This window comes from Hippocampus zosterae, chromosome 7 (genome assembly GCF_025434085.1).
Source record: "Hippocampus zosterae strain Florida chromosome 7, ASM2543408v3, whole genome shotgun sequence".
NCBI lineage: Eukaryota > Metazoa > Chordata > Actinopteri > Syngnathiformes > Syngnathidae > Hippocampus > Hippocampus zosterae.
Window position 1 is genome coordinate 17,105,979 of NC_067457.1, and position 12,008 is coordinate 17,117,986.

The 12,008-nt window shown below is 42.9% G+C and overlaps 1 protein-coding gene across 5 annotated transcripts in view; it reads left to right on the plus strand.

Annotated features, from left to right (window-relative positions):
• Positions 1 to 12,008, plus strand: part of LOC127604145 (ataxin-1-like) — a 36,337-nt gene that overhangs the window by 16,383 nt on the left and 7,946 nt on the right. For 2 of the 5 annotated variants that reach the window (XM_052071085.1, XM_052071088.1), the window contains exon 3: positions 5,840 to 5,932. The exons of 1 other annotated variant lie outside the window; for it this stretch is intronic. The gene's annotated coding sequence lies outside the window, so the exon portion shown is untranslated. Of the gene's footprint in view, positions 1 to 5,839; positions 5,933 to 11,109; positions 11,247 to 11,355; positions 11,399 to 12,008 lie in introns of those variants that run through there. 2 more of the 5 variants (XM_052071090.1, XM_052071089.1) reach the window with 2 other exon arrangements.

A 12,008-nucleotide genomic window follows, 5' to 3' on the forward strand; every position in this document is an offset into this window, starting at 1 on the left:
TCCTCTCTCCATTTCACCCTCTTCTGCATCCGCCCCATTTGAACCTCCTCATTAAAGCTCGCTCACATTTTTGTAGACAAAAAAAAAAAAAAAGAAAAGTCCTCCTCAGGGCATGTTTGCAAATTCTGCTTTGATTTTCATATTCCCCAACTGGGCTGCGAGAATCCGCCAGAACAGAGTGCGTTCGCTGGCGTCTCTTTATTTGAAGTGTAAATGGCGAGCAGCCACGCCCACCGTTTCTCTCTCGGGCGGAGACGGTAGCCGGCGATGACAATAATTCCCTATGAATCCCGGCGGCCTTCCACACAGTAAGCCTCCTTGATATGCTTTGCGGCTGTCAGCACTGGTGCGAATCGACTCGGTGTGTCACGTCAAAGCCGAGCTTGTCTCATTTCAGTTGACATCAGTGCACCCCAGCCCCCCCAAAATAGTGTTGGAAGTGGGTCAGGAGTGCATGTATGCTTTTGTGTCAGCCCGCCGAGTTGCACTGAATCACCGACAGCAGCGTTTGTTTTGTACACAGCTTGGCTGTGCGTGCGTGTGCGTGCGTGTGTGTGCGTGTGTGTGCGTGCGTGTGTGTGTGTGTGTGTGTGTGTGTGTGTGCGTGTGTGTGCGTGCACTGCTCACAGGACTGTTTTTGTTGACATGCAATGCGTATTTGGAAGGGAAATGTAAGATGTCAAATGGAAAGTGGAGAAAGACATGTGACCCCCGTGGGTCATAAATCATTCCTTAATTAGGCATATGTAAAAGCATCAAGGAGTGTCTTCTCCGTTCCAATGTTTGGCAGCAACTGGATTGTCGGAGCGGGCTCATAATTCCTGTAAAGCTAAAGTTTAAAGTCTAAAAAGTCTCCAGTGGATAGAAAATGTCCGACTGGGTCCTCGCTGCAATTTTCCATGCCGCTACAACGAGGCACTCAAAAGCAGCTTGTGCTAGCGCGAAGCCTCTCCCCACATGCCGGTTGTCATGTTGAACTTATTTTTTTTCTTCCTCCTTCTTCCCCTGATGTGCGCACACTCAGGACCGACAATGATGCGCTCTAAAACGGCCATCCAAGTGGACGATCTGAATCCAACTCCTTAGATTACTTGTGGACGGAATAAAAATGGTCATATTAGACAATTGTGTTACTAGCGTCTTTAATGCTAATTAAAGCGTCTTAGACATTGCATTGAGTGTGTGTGTGCGTGTGTGTGAAAGAAGGGGGGGGAGAGTCGCTCAACTTAAAATAGCTTCTCCTCGCCATGGCAACAACGGCTGACTTCTTGATCGAGTTGAATCTCTCGTCACCGTATTCCCAGTGTGTGTTTCTTCCGAGCATTAATGGCGAGATGCGTCTTGTTTGTTTGCGTCGCCATGGAAACATGCCGGATACGTCTTCCGCTCAGGCTGATGATGAATGTGTCGACACATCACCTCACAGCTTGGAGGGAGGAAGGAACACTTGATTAAGGCAATGTCTTGTTGTCAGGTTTTTATTCAGGGCTCGCTCGGTTCCTTTTTGAAAAATCGAGCTACCCAAAGCTTGTGTCACTTAGTAACATGAAATTTGGTAGACTGCGTGTCCGTCATGAGTAGACCCACAAAAATGTCTCGCGAAGCAATTGCAGGAAAGACATGGGAAGTCTGCCATTTTGGTTCAGTAGCACCCACCCAAATTACTTTTCAAAATGCAGTCCCTGAATCCGGTTTTAAATGGAAATGTGGAATTTGGTGGGCATGTCGATCATGACTTAGAGGCCCAAGAAAGTCTCGAGACCAGGGCTGTCCAAGTCATTTTTGTCGCGGGCCACTTTGAAGTGAAGTCTTCCCTCGGAGGGCTGCTACGAAACCAAATAAACCAAAATCATCTCAGCGTATCATTACTTCTACGCAACAAACGAATGGCTTGCTAGTTGGCTTGCTAGTTTTGAAATCACTCACTACACTACAGTCATACCTCGGTTTTCGACCATAATCCGTTCCAGAAGGCTGTTCGAAAACCGAAACCACGTTCTTTAAAAAAAAATCTTTATTGAACATGTCTGCTCACAATGGAACGCTACCCGAGGAAGCGTCACGCTCTCGCGTAAGGAAGGCGAGAGGAGTCAAATGAGGCATTCAAGTGCGCTGAGTTTGTTCAAGAACCGAAATTCGGTCGTCATCCGAGGCATAAAAAATTCGAAATTTTTGGTCGAAAACCGATTTGGTTGAAAACAGAGACGTTCGAAAACCGAGGTTTGACTGTACATATTTATTCAAATAAGGGCAAACGGGGTAACAAAATTACCTCAAGACCCTCCAAATTACCCCAACGTTATTTATTAAACATGACAATTTGAAATCTCAATACCGATTTTAGCAAGCATCATGGAAATTGACATCCATGATTTACTTTCGCGGGGCACATAAAATGTCGAGGCGGGACGGATCTGGCCCCCGGGCCTTGACTTTGACACCGGCGTTCTAGTTTTATTGGTTGAAAGGAGTAATTTGAGCTTGTTTGCACCATCCTAAACTTCATTTTAATTCAGTCCCTGAAGCCAGTTTCACTTCAAAACATCCAAATTGATGAGTCTACCCACAAAAAAAGTCTCTCGAAGCCATACGCTCAAAGACACGGAACGTCCGCCATTTTTGTTTGAAACGGCCATTTTAGGTTCCTTTTTTGCCCTTTACCAGGAGTTCCTCAGCCCCCCCGCCCCCCATTTTTTTTATTCATACCCTGAATTGAATTTGACGCTGGATCGTGATGTCCACCATGAGTTGGCGTACCCCAAAACAAAGCGCGCAGGTTGCCCACCGCTTCTCTTTCAACTCACCGTATCCATGAACTCTGCAACCCAGCCGCTTGTTGGCCACGCTGTTACTATTTCTAGCCGCCGGGTAGACACGCACCCACACACACGTCGACGTACGGTGTGTGCAGCGAGCTACGGCGGGAGTTTCATTTCGCCAGATGGCGGAGCCGCCCACTCGCTGCCAGTTGTTATACAATATGGATTGTATAACAGGCAGAGAGCAACAGACCCCCCTGTGTGTGCGCGTGCATGTCAACAACACACACGCACACGCACGGTGAACTCATCCGTCCTGTTTTGTGTACGCAGGATCTGCAGGCGCAGGATTTATCTGCTTTTTAGGCAGAACCCTGCAAAGGTGGGAGAACACGACACGTATTTCGCTGTCATAAACGGTCGGAGGCAGCCTGCCGGAGTACGCTGCGTTCGTCTGCGAGCGTTCATTTCTAGTTGTTTTGATGAGATGCTGACAAGAAAAATACGGCCTGTCAAGCCGGTTTTGCTTTAGGGAGCTTGTGTGTGTGTGTGTGTGTGTGTCTGTGTGTGTGTGTGTGTGCGTGTGCGTGTGCGTGTGAAGCTATAAATGTTTGTTGCAGGGCGGCATGCACTCGGGAATGGCCTTCAAATACGTTCTTTCTCAATAATGCAAACATTCCTTATGAAACAGATGGCTTGACCAAAAAAAACCCCCAAACAAACATTTAAAATCTCATTTTTATGTAGTATCTAAAAAAAAAAAATGGGGAAAAATGCAGATGTAATATGTCATAATAAAAAAATATAAAACAGTATACATACAAATATAATTAATCAAAAATATTACTTAAAATACTACTTAAAAGGAATATCCAGATAACTGAATGATGAACATAATGCAATTTCATCCCAAAAAAATAATACATACTGTATATATAATTTTTATTTGAAGGAAACCAACCACTCTTTAAATTTCAAGACATCGTTTGCATTTGTATGACATCATCGTTTAGCACGCTTGTCTCTGACCTTGTCGGAAACTGTTAGATGAGATCACCCTCTCACATTATGCTCGTGGCAGGAAGCCGGCAACCAGCGCCCTGCTCCCGTGATGATGTCACCCCTTTCTCGCACTTGCACGCGCGTGCACACACACACACACACACACACACGCCAATCGATGCATTAGCGGAGTCGTTCGCAGCAGCAGCGCTCGGCAGTCGGCCGGGCCTGCGGCACACATCACTGGCCGAGGTTACTCAAGGTCGTTGGTTGCCTCAGTCAGTCAGTCAGTCAGTCAGTCAGTCAGTCAGTCAGTCAGTCACTCACTCACTCCAACGCGCACTCGCAGTTGGCAGTAGTTTTCCTGTATTTCCATTTTATTAGCAGTGGGGTAACATCGATGCTAGGAGGACAGTCAAGAATGTCGAAACGTCACGCTTGACTTGCTTGGCAAAGGTGCTGCTGCTTTGGATAGCAACAAAGTTTAAACAGGACACCACTGAGATTTTTTTTCTTTTTGAAAATATGAATGTCTCTCTTTTTTTTTTTTAATTTACCAAAAATTTGTTAAAATAACAACACTATTTTTGGGGAACAACAGACATTGAAAGAAATGTGCCTGTATAAGAAATATAAGAAATGTATAATATTAACCCTTTCATGCACCAATAATAATAACTTATAACATGATAAGCTGTCCACTGTAGTAACCGCTGTCCCTGAAAGGATTAATTAAATTGTCCGGTATAAACCATTAACAAATGTTCAAAAACGTATATAAATAATTATAATAATTACAATTTTTATGATAAAAAGTGATTAAAAAAAGGCTTCAAAAAATAATTTCATCCAGGGAGAAATGGGGCACAAAATTGTTGACAAAATAAGGTTTTCTTTAATTTCCCAAAATGATTTTTCTTCTCTTTCCAAATAAAAACCCACCTCTGTCAAAAAAAACCCATTTTATCCAGAAAATAAAATTCTACTATAATTTACTGAAAAAGTATAAATTATTATATTTTTAATTATTACTACATAAGCTTTTTTGTCAAAAAAAGAAGGAAAAAAAAGACAGTTTCCTATTTTTCCATCGGTGAAAAAAAAATAAAGTGACTTTTCTCCTCCTCACCTGCGGAAGGAATGTCAGTTAGGCCAAAAAGTCGGACTGCGGTGGAAGAAGGCATTTCCTGCAAGTTACAAGCACACGCACACACTTGTGCGTGCGCCAAGCAAACAGCTGTCTGACACGACGTCAGCCCTGCAAAAGCATTCTTGGTGTCCACCATGGAGTCCTTTGACTCCTCGGTCAAGAAATGGCCCCGTTTTTGTGAAGGCGGCACACGTACAATCAATCTCATGTGGAGAATGTCTTTTTGGAGGTTGTGTTCAGTCACCTTTCGTGTCCTCGAGCCTATGCTGACACAACGTGGGACATCTGTTATCATTTCCCGGCGCAATTTTGGAATCAAATCCTTCATCTCGCATCCTCTCTCTCTCTTTCTCTACCCCCCACCCCCCTGCTGCGTCTCGGCGACTGACTCAGTGTTGTCCTCCCAGTGAGTTCCTCTTCTCCGCCACCATCTGTTTCGCTCTCTCACCCGCTTCTTTTTTCTTTTTTTTTTCTCCGCTTTGTCTTTCGCTCCATCTGTGCGGCCACCCGTCGCGCACTCTCCGCTTTCGTGCCCACTTTGAAACGTCGCGCCCCCAAAACAGCCCAAAAATGAAAAGTGCAAAAATACGTCAGTCGTTAAAACATGTAAAATACCGGATTGTATACGTTGTCCATCTTATTGTTTAAAAAAATAAAAATAACCACCCTCAAATTAAGCGAACAAAATATATCAATATTCACTGAAATGTGATAATATAAAACAAATGATCTGTCACAAAAAATGCAAAATAAGCATCTGATGTCATCTGGTCCGTATAAACGCTTTCATGAGGAAGCTTTGGTGCCATGTTTTCAGTATCTCAAGCACCTTTCACACTGCAAATCCTCCATCATTGTCATGCTCGAGCCTTAAATCACAGCCACGAAAAATTCCTCCAATAAAGTTTGTCTTTTCTTCTTCTCTCAGTACATTCGTGGCGCGTGTCTGGAGGTGCTTGTCAATGGGTCGCAGCACCTGCTGACCGACCGCGGCTTGTTGAAGGCGCTTGCCTCGAATGAGGTGAGCACTCGCGTCGTGTTTTGTTCTTCTGATATCAGCACGTACAATATGTATTTTTACTGTAATTAAGAAAATCATGGAGCACAGCAAATATCACATATCATATTGTTGTTTTATTTGATCTGATTAAGTACGGCAGATATCAGCGTGTATCCTTGTATATCGCGATAAAGTGTTGATATCAACATGTATCATTGTTTCATATCCATTCTAGTTAATGAGACCCAATATTGACATGTATCATTTTTTTTTCAAACTCGATACTGATGTACTCTACATCAACATGTATCTTTTTTTATTTTATTTTATATTATTATAATTATTTTTAATCACTAAGGAGACCAGAAATCAACCCGTATCATTATTCCCGTCTCCTTCATCAGATATTGATACGTGACGATAACCCAAATGTAAAATTGTGAAATAAAAAGTTTATTGCAGTAGAAAATAAACAAGGCGTTTTGTAAATGAAACATCAGCATTCAATTTCGACAGGTCCAGTGTTAGTTTTGGGACTTGTTGACGCAGAGCCAGTAAAAACAAAAACAACAACTTGTTAATACTTACTGTACTGCATTATAATTACACCAAATCTGTGAAAAGATACCTGACGTGTTCTTTTACTGTATCCTCCATTATCAAAGGGTGGGACAAAAATTTTGATATGTTCCCCTACTTGAATAATGAATGTGGCACGGCTTCTTTTAAGTAGAACTTTGACTCTCCCCTTTTTCTCTTGAGGGGTAATCTGTTTCAATATTATTGACAAGGGGGGCATTGCTTTCTGATGTCTTTGTGAAGTGAGACGATTAAACGCAACCAACACAAGAAATCCTGCTGCGCGTCATCAATATTCTTAAAGCACAACGCAGTCAGACACCAGCAGTTACATTTACCTTCATTTTGTTTTTATTGTTATTATTCTACTGTGGCAACGCACGGCATCCATCACACAAATGCAAACAATACTCCGAGTCGTCATTAACCGTGATGGAGAGTCAAACGCAATCTTCAAATTTACTCACTTGCCTCCCGGGCACTGAAAAACCACTTAAAGGAAAACAAGCTTTTGTGGTTTTTGTGGGCTCGTTTTTTTTTTTTTTGTGTTGGAAGGCGTGCTGCAAGTTCTCTAGCAACGTCCTCAGCATGTGGGTGCGCGTGTGTGTGATTCGGTGCTATTCTTGGCTGCTCGGGGATGTCTTGGCTCCTCCGTGGATGGGGAAAGTGCTCTCGGCGTTGCATTGCGTGCATTGTGTGGAAATGCAGCAACAACACACCGGCCTGCTTGGCATGGCAGGATCCTCCCTTCCAATGGCGATACACGCCGATACCAATGATGGTTTCCTTAATTAGGTGGAAAACACAATTGTGTATGTCAATGCTGAGGAAAATTGTCTGATCGCTTTAGGTACAAGAATATTTGAAAGGAAGGATGGATACTGTTGCGATCTGGCCTCCTTAAATCATTAAAGACAATGATACATGTCGATTTCTAGCTTCCTTATTTACTACGATGGCCTCCTTAATCAGATTAAATCCAGTTACTTTATACGATCAATGTCGATACCAAAAAAAAAAAGATCTGTTTGAGACAATGATACAAAATTGTAATGATACATGCCGATACCAGCGTTGTACGTGGATATCTGGTGCCCTGAATCATATCTTGCATGTTGATATCAAGATATTATAGTTCTAAGGCTTAAAAAACAATGTCAATATCAATGATACATGTTGATATATAGATACACGTCGATATCATGTTTTCTTCAATACATTACAACTCTCATACAAAAATTCAATATGTTATGCGTTTCCTTGTGGAAGTGTTTTGTACAATCACTTTTGTTGCGCCGTCGTGCCGCCGAGGAAATTGCTCCATTTGTCGCTCCACTGTGCTTATTCATCATGCCGAAACCTGTGGTGTTTGTCAACGTTGTCGGATTAGCAGCCTCGCCTGTCCACGCTGAACGCCGTATTCAGTACAACTCCAGCATTTGTTTTTCTGCCATTTTACCGCCATTGGGACATGGCAGGTAGATTCCAGTTTGTTCATGACACAAAACTGGGACAGTCTTTCAGTCAGATGGTATCAACGGCGCTACATGGCCGCCACCTTTTTTCGCCACCTTGAATGCGTAATGGACAAACGATGAAAAGGTTGAATACTGAAGTGTAAAAATTGGAAAGAAAAAAAAAATACCACTAAAAGTAATACATAAACATTAGATAAAAAGAATGTAATGTAAAAATAAAGACACAAATATTTTTTGGGGAAAAAATATATAACAATATTTGCAGCAAATAAAAACAAAATATTGGTTCAAAAATATCCACTGAAAATTTTAGGGATAAAAAAAAAACACTATTAGAAATTAATACTGCGCAAAGATATTAGCCCTTTCAGGGACAGCGGTTGCTACAATAGTTGCTTATTATGTTATCAGGTTATTAATCCATTTTAAAATAAAATACACAAATCTACTAATACAAAATCTGAGATGAAAAAAATTACATCCAAAGTTTTTTTTTTTAAATAGCCCAAAAAGCATTTGAGAAAATGCCAAAAGAATACAGAATAGTGAACAGCAAATACAAAATCAAAAATACTGAAATATTGGCTAAAATATTGGAATCAGCAAGCGACAGCCTACAAAGTAATGCGTCATATGTTTGTTCTCTCCTCATGTCAAATCCACCGCTTTGCTGCTGAATGAATACAACTGATTGACATCACGATGATGTCATGGCCTAATGCACGCACACGCATCCTTTGTCTTTGCGCAAACGCGCCCGTGTCATTGTATTGGACTTTAGCCTGCATGTGGCTGCCGCTCATGTTTGTGCGTGCTCTGTGGGATTACAGCGCAAGAGAGGAGTTTAGTGGTGATTTGCCCATCCCTTCTACTCCCTCCCAAATCCTCACACGCACTCATTTGTGTGTGTGCGTGTAGGCTATTTGTGAATGGGGCCCTGTGGCCTGGCAGTCTCTGGAGTATTTGGGCGAGATGAAATTAAAAGACAAAAAGAGTCACAAAGTAAAAGTGCGAGGTGTTAGCCGAGTGTATGCGGCGGCCTTCTGTTCAGCGAGTGCACGCTGATGACACAATGACGTAGCTCTTTAGACACTGCGCTGGACGATGGCGTGCAGGTATGGCGACGGCCGCTCGTAATGGCGCTGCATTTTTGTCTTTGCACACGGTTATGCTTCTCTTATGATACGGCGACGGTGATATCGACTTAAAAAAAAAACTTATTTGGAGCGGCAATTTCTTTTTTTGTCTGTCCGTCTTGGCCTCCTTTATTGATGAACAACAACAATATGTCTTTCTGGTCTCCTTCATTATAAAAAAACCCCAACAACGATACATGGTGATACCATTGATACATGTCAATATTTGATCTGGATGGAAAAGCGATGATACATGTCGAAGTCTGTTTCTGTTTTGAACAACGCCACCCATACATATCGATACGATTGTTGGTATCCTTAATTTGATTACAATAATGCTACATGTCAATACCGATACTAAATGTTGACCCAATGGCTCTTTGGTCATACACGGCTCCTTAATTGCATAAAACCGATACATGCTCAAAGCCATGATACATGTCGATGTCTGGTTCCCTTCATGAGAAATAAAACAACAAATACACATTTAACGATACACGCTGATATCTGCTTGTTAGAGACCAATGATCCATGACATTGATTCCAGCGATGTGTGTCGATATCAACGATACTTGTGGAAGTTTGGTGTCCTTAATTATATTAAACCCCAACGATGCAGGTCAATAATAGCGATGGATGTTGAGAGCTGAGCTCTGTAATTGGGTACAAATGACAAAACATGTCCATAGCGAAACAAAATTTGGACCTGAGTGATGTATGTCGCCACCTGGCTCGTTAATGACATAAAACGCGCACGGCCAATAGTATATTGTTTTGTGTCCTTAATTTGATCAATAAAGAATGTTCATGGCAATACCGAAATGCATGTCGGAAGCTGGGCACACCGGTGTGCGCGGTTGTATCTTAAGGCAATGTATGAAAGCGTTTCCTTCATGACTGAGCGAGACTGTTGTCATGACGTAAGGAACGGGAAGTCGTCGTTGTGAAATGGCACTTCCTCCAGAGCTGGAGTAAAATAGCAGTCAGTTTTCTGCACGTGATTATGACAGTCAGCCAGCAAGTCGAAACCCCCCCGCTCCCAAAAACTAAACGGGAAGTGCTGAATTTTGTGCCTGCCCCTCCGGTGTGAATTCGTGGGTCATTTGAATTTGGACACCGAGTGAGCCATTCTGTCATCTAGTGGCTGACGGGAGCAAGTGCGCAACTGCAAACAAATGTTTTCATTGCAGTTTTGACTTTTCATGTCGTGCTTTTCCTACTTCCATTCATCGTTTGGACTATTCTCATAGCATTTCTGCATACAGATGAAAAATCTCCCACCGTCGAAGAAGAGGTCTCCTCATACTTTGAGAATATGCGGTCGGGTCGGTCAGACAAAAAACAAACAATTTTTTTAAAAAAATCGACGATGCTTGTCGATATGACGATGCCAGCGTTGCTGTCTACATGCTGGCTGGCGCACGGACTAAAATCCACTCTCACGTACTCCCTAATCCGCTCACCCTTCTTTCGCATGCCCTCGTCCAAGCTCAAAACCTTCATCCCTCCTCCTCCTCCTCTTCCTCAGTGCATTGGCCGTCCACTGCACATCCATCCTCCGTCATTGCCTTTCTCTGCTTGTAAGCGCTCTCCGGGCCAGAAGCCAGCTGGCATGTGTGGCATTTTTAATTTATTTATTCTGAATGAGTGCGTGCGCGCGTGCCACAAGTCAACCCTTGACAACCAAACTTCTTCATAGTGCGGACTTTTTTTTCTTCACTATAGTACATCTTGCAAATTGTCCGTGCGTGCGCGCTTGGGTTGTCTCGCCACCCTTGACATGCAGCCTTTTTTTTTATTCCATGGACGTCCTTCTTTGGGACATTTTCGCTGTGTGTGCGTGTGTACAGTGTATGTGTGTTGGGCACTCATTCAAGCCATTGCGTAATAGGCTTTGGTGCCTTGCATACGGGACTCCCTCCCCGTGGGCGTGTGCAAGTTTGCGCGACCACTTTTTGCACATTGTGTGCATGCAAGCACGTGTGTGTGCGTGTGTGTGTGTGTGTGTGTGTGTATGTGTGTGTGTGTGTGTGTGTGTGTATGTGTGTGTGTGTGTGTGTGAGTATCAGAGAGATTATTTGTGTCTCAGAGCAAGGGAGCTCCTTCCTCGCTGTCTGGATTTAGCCAAGCTGACTCAGACAGGTTTGTGTGTGTGTGTGTGTGTGTGTGTGTGTGTGTAGTGTGTGTGTGTGCGTGTGTGTGTGTGTGTGTGTGTGTAGTGGAAGGGGAAGCGTCAGGGAATGACTATAGCGTGTCAAGAGAGAGAGAAATGGAGTGAGAGGGGGCGACATGTGGTGAGTACACACCAGTGTGTGTTTGCGTTGCGTTGCGTGTGTGTGTGTGTTCTTGTTTTTGTGTACATTTTGATATTTCATTATTGATTTTGGTTATTTTGTGTGTGTGTGTGTGTGTGTGTTCTTGTTTTTGTGTAAATTTTGATATTTCATTATTGATTTTGGTTATTTTGTGTGTGTGTGTGTGCGTGCATGTAATTAGTACGCATGTACTTGGTCTGTCCTACTTTCTGTCTCACAATTGGGCCTCTCATTCGTGTGTTGCTGAAGGCTACAAAAACAACACACAACAACACCGAAAAGTGCAAGTCATCCAACTTGTTTTTTTTTTCTCCCATTCGCTAGCAAGCTGTGTCGCTATCGGGTCCAGATAATTCCATGAAAAAAAAAATCTCCACGCAAGACAGGGCCATTCGTTTAAGTCTCCTTAATGGCATAAAAAGCAGTGATATGGCTCGATACCAGTTCAGACATGTTGATATCGGGTCTCCATAAGTGGATGATAAGAACCGCTCGGTGTCGATACCAAGCCAACATATTGATATCTTCTCTGGAGTCCCCCAAAATCGAGATTTACACATTATACAAACAACTAGACTGTGAACGTCGG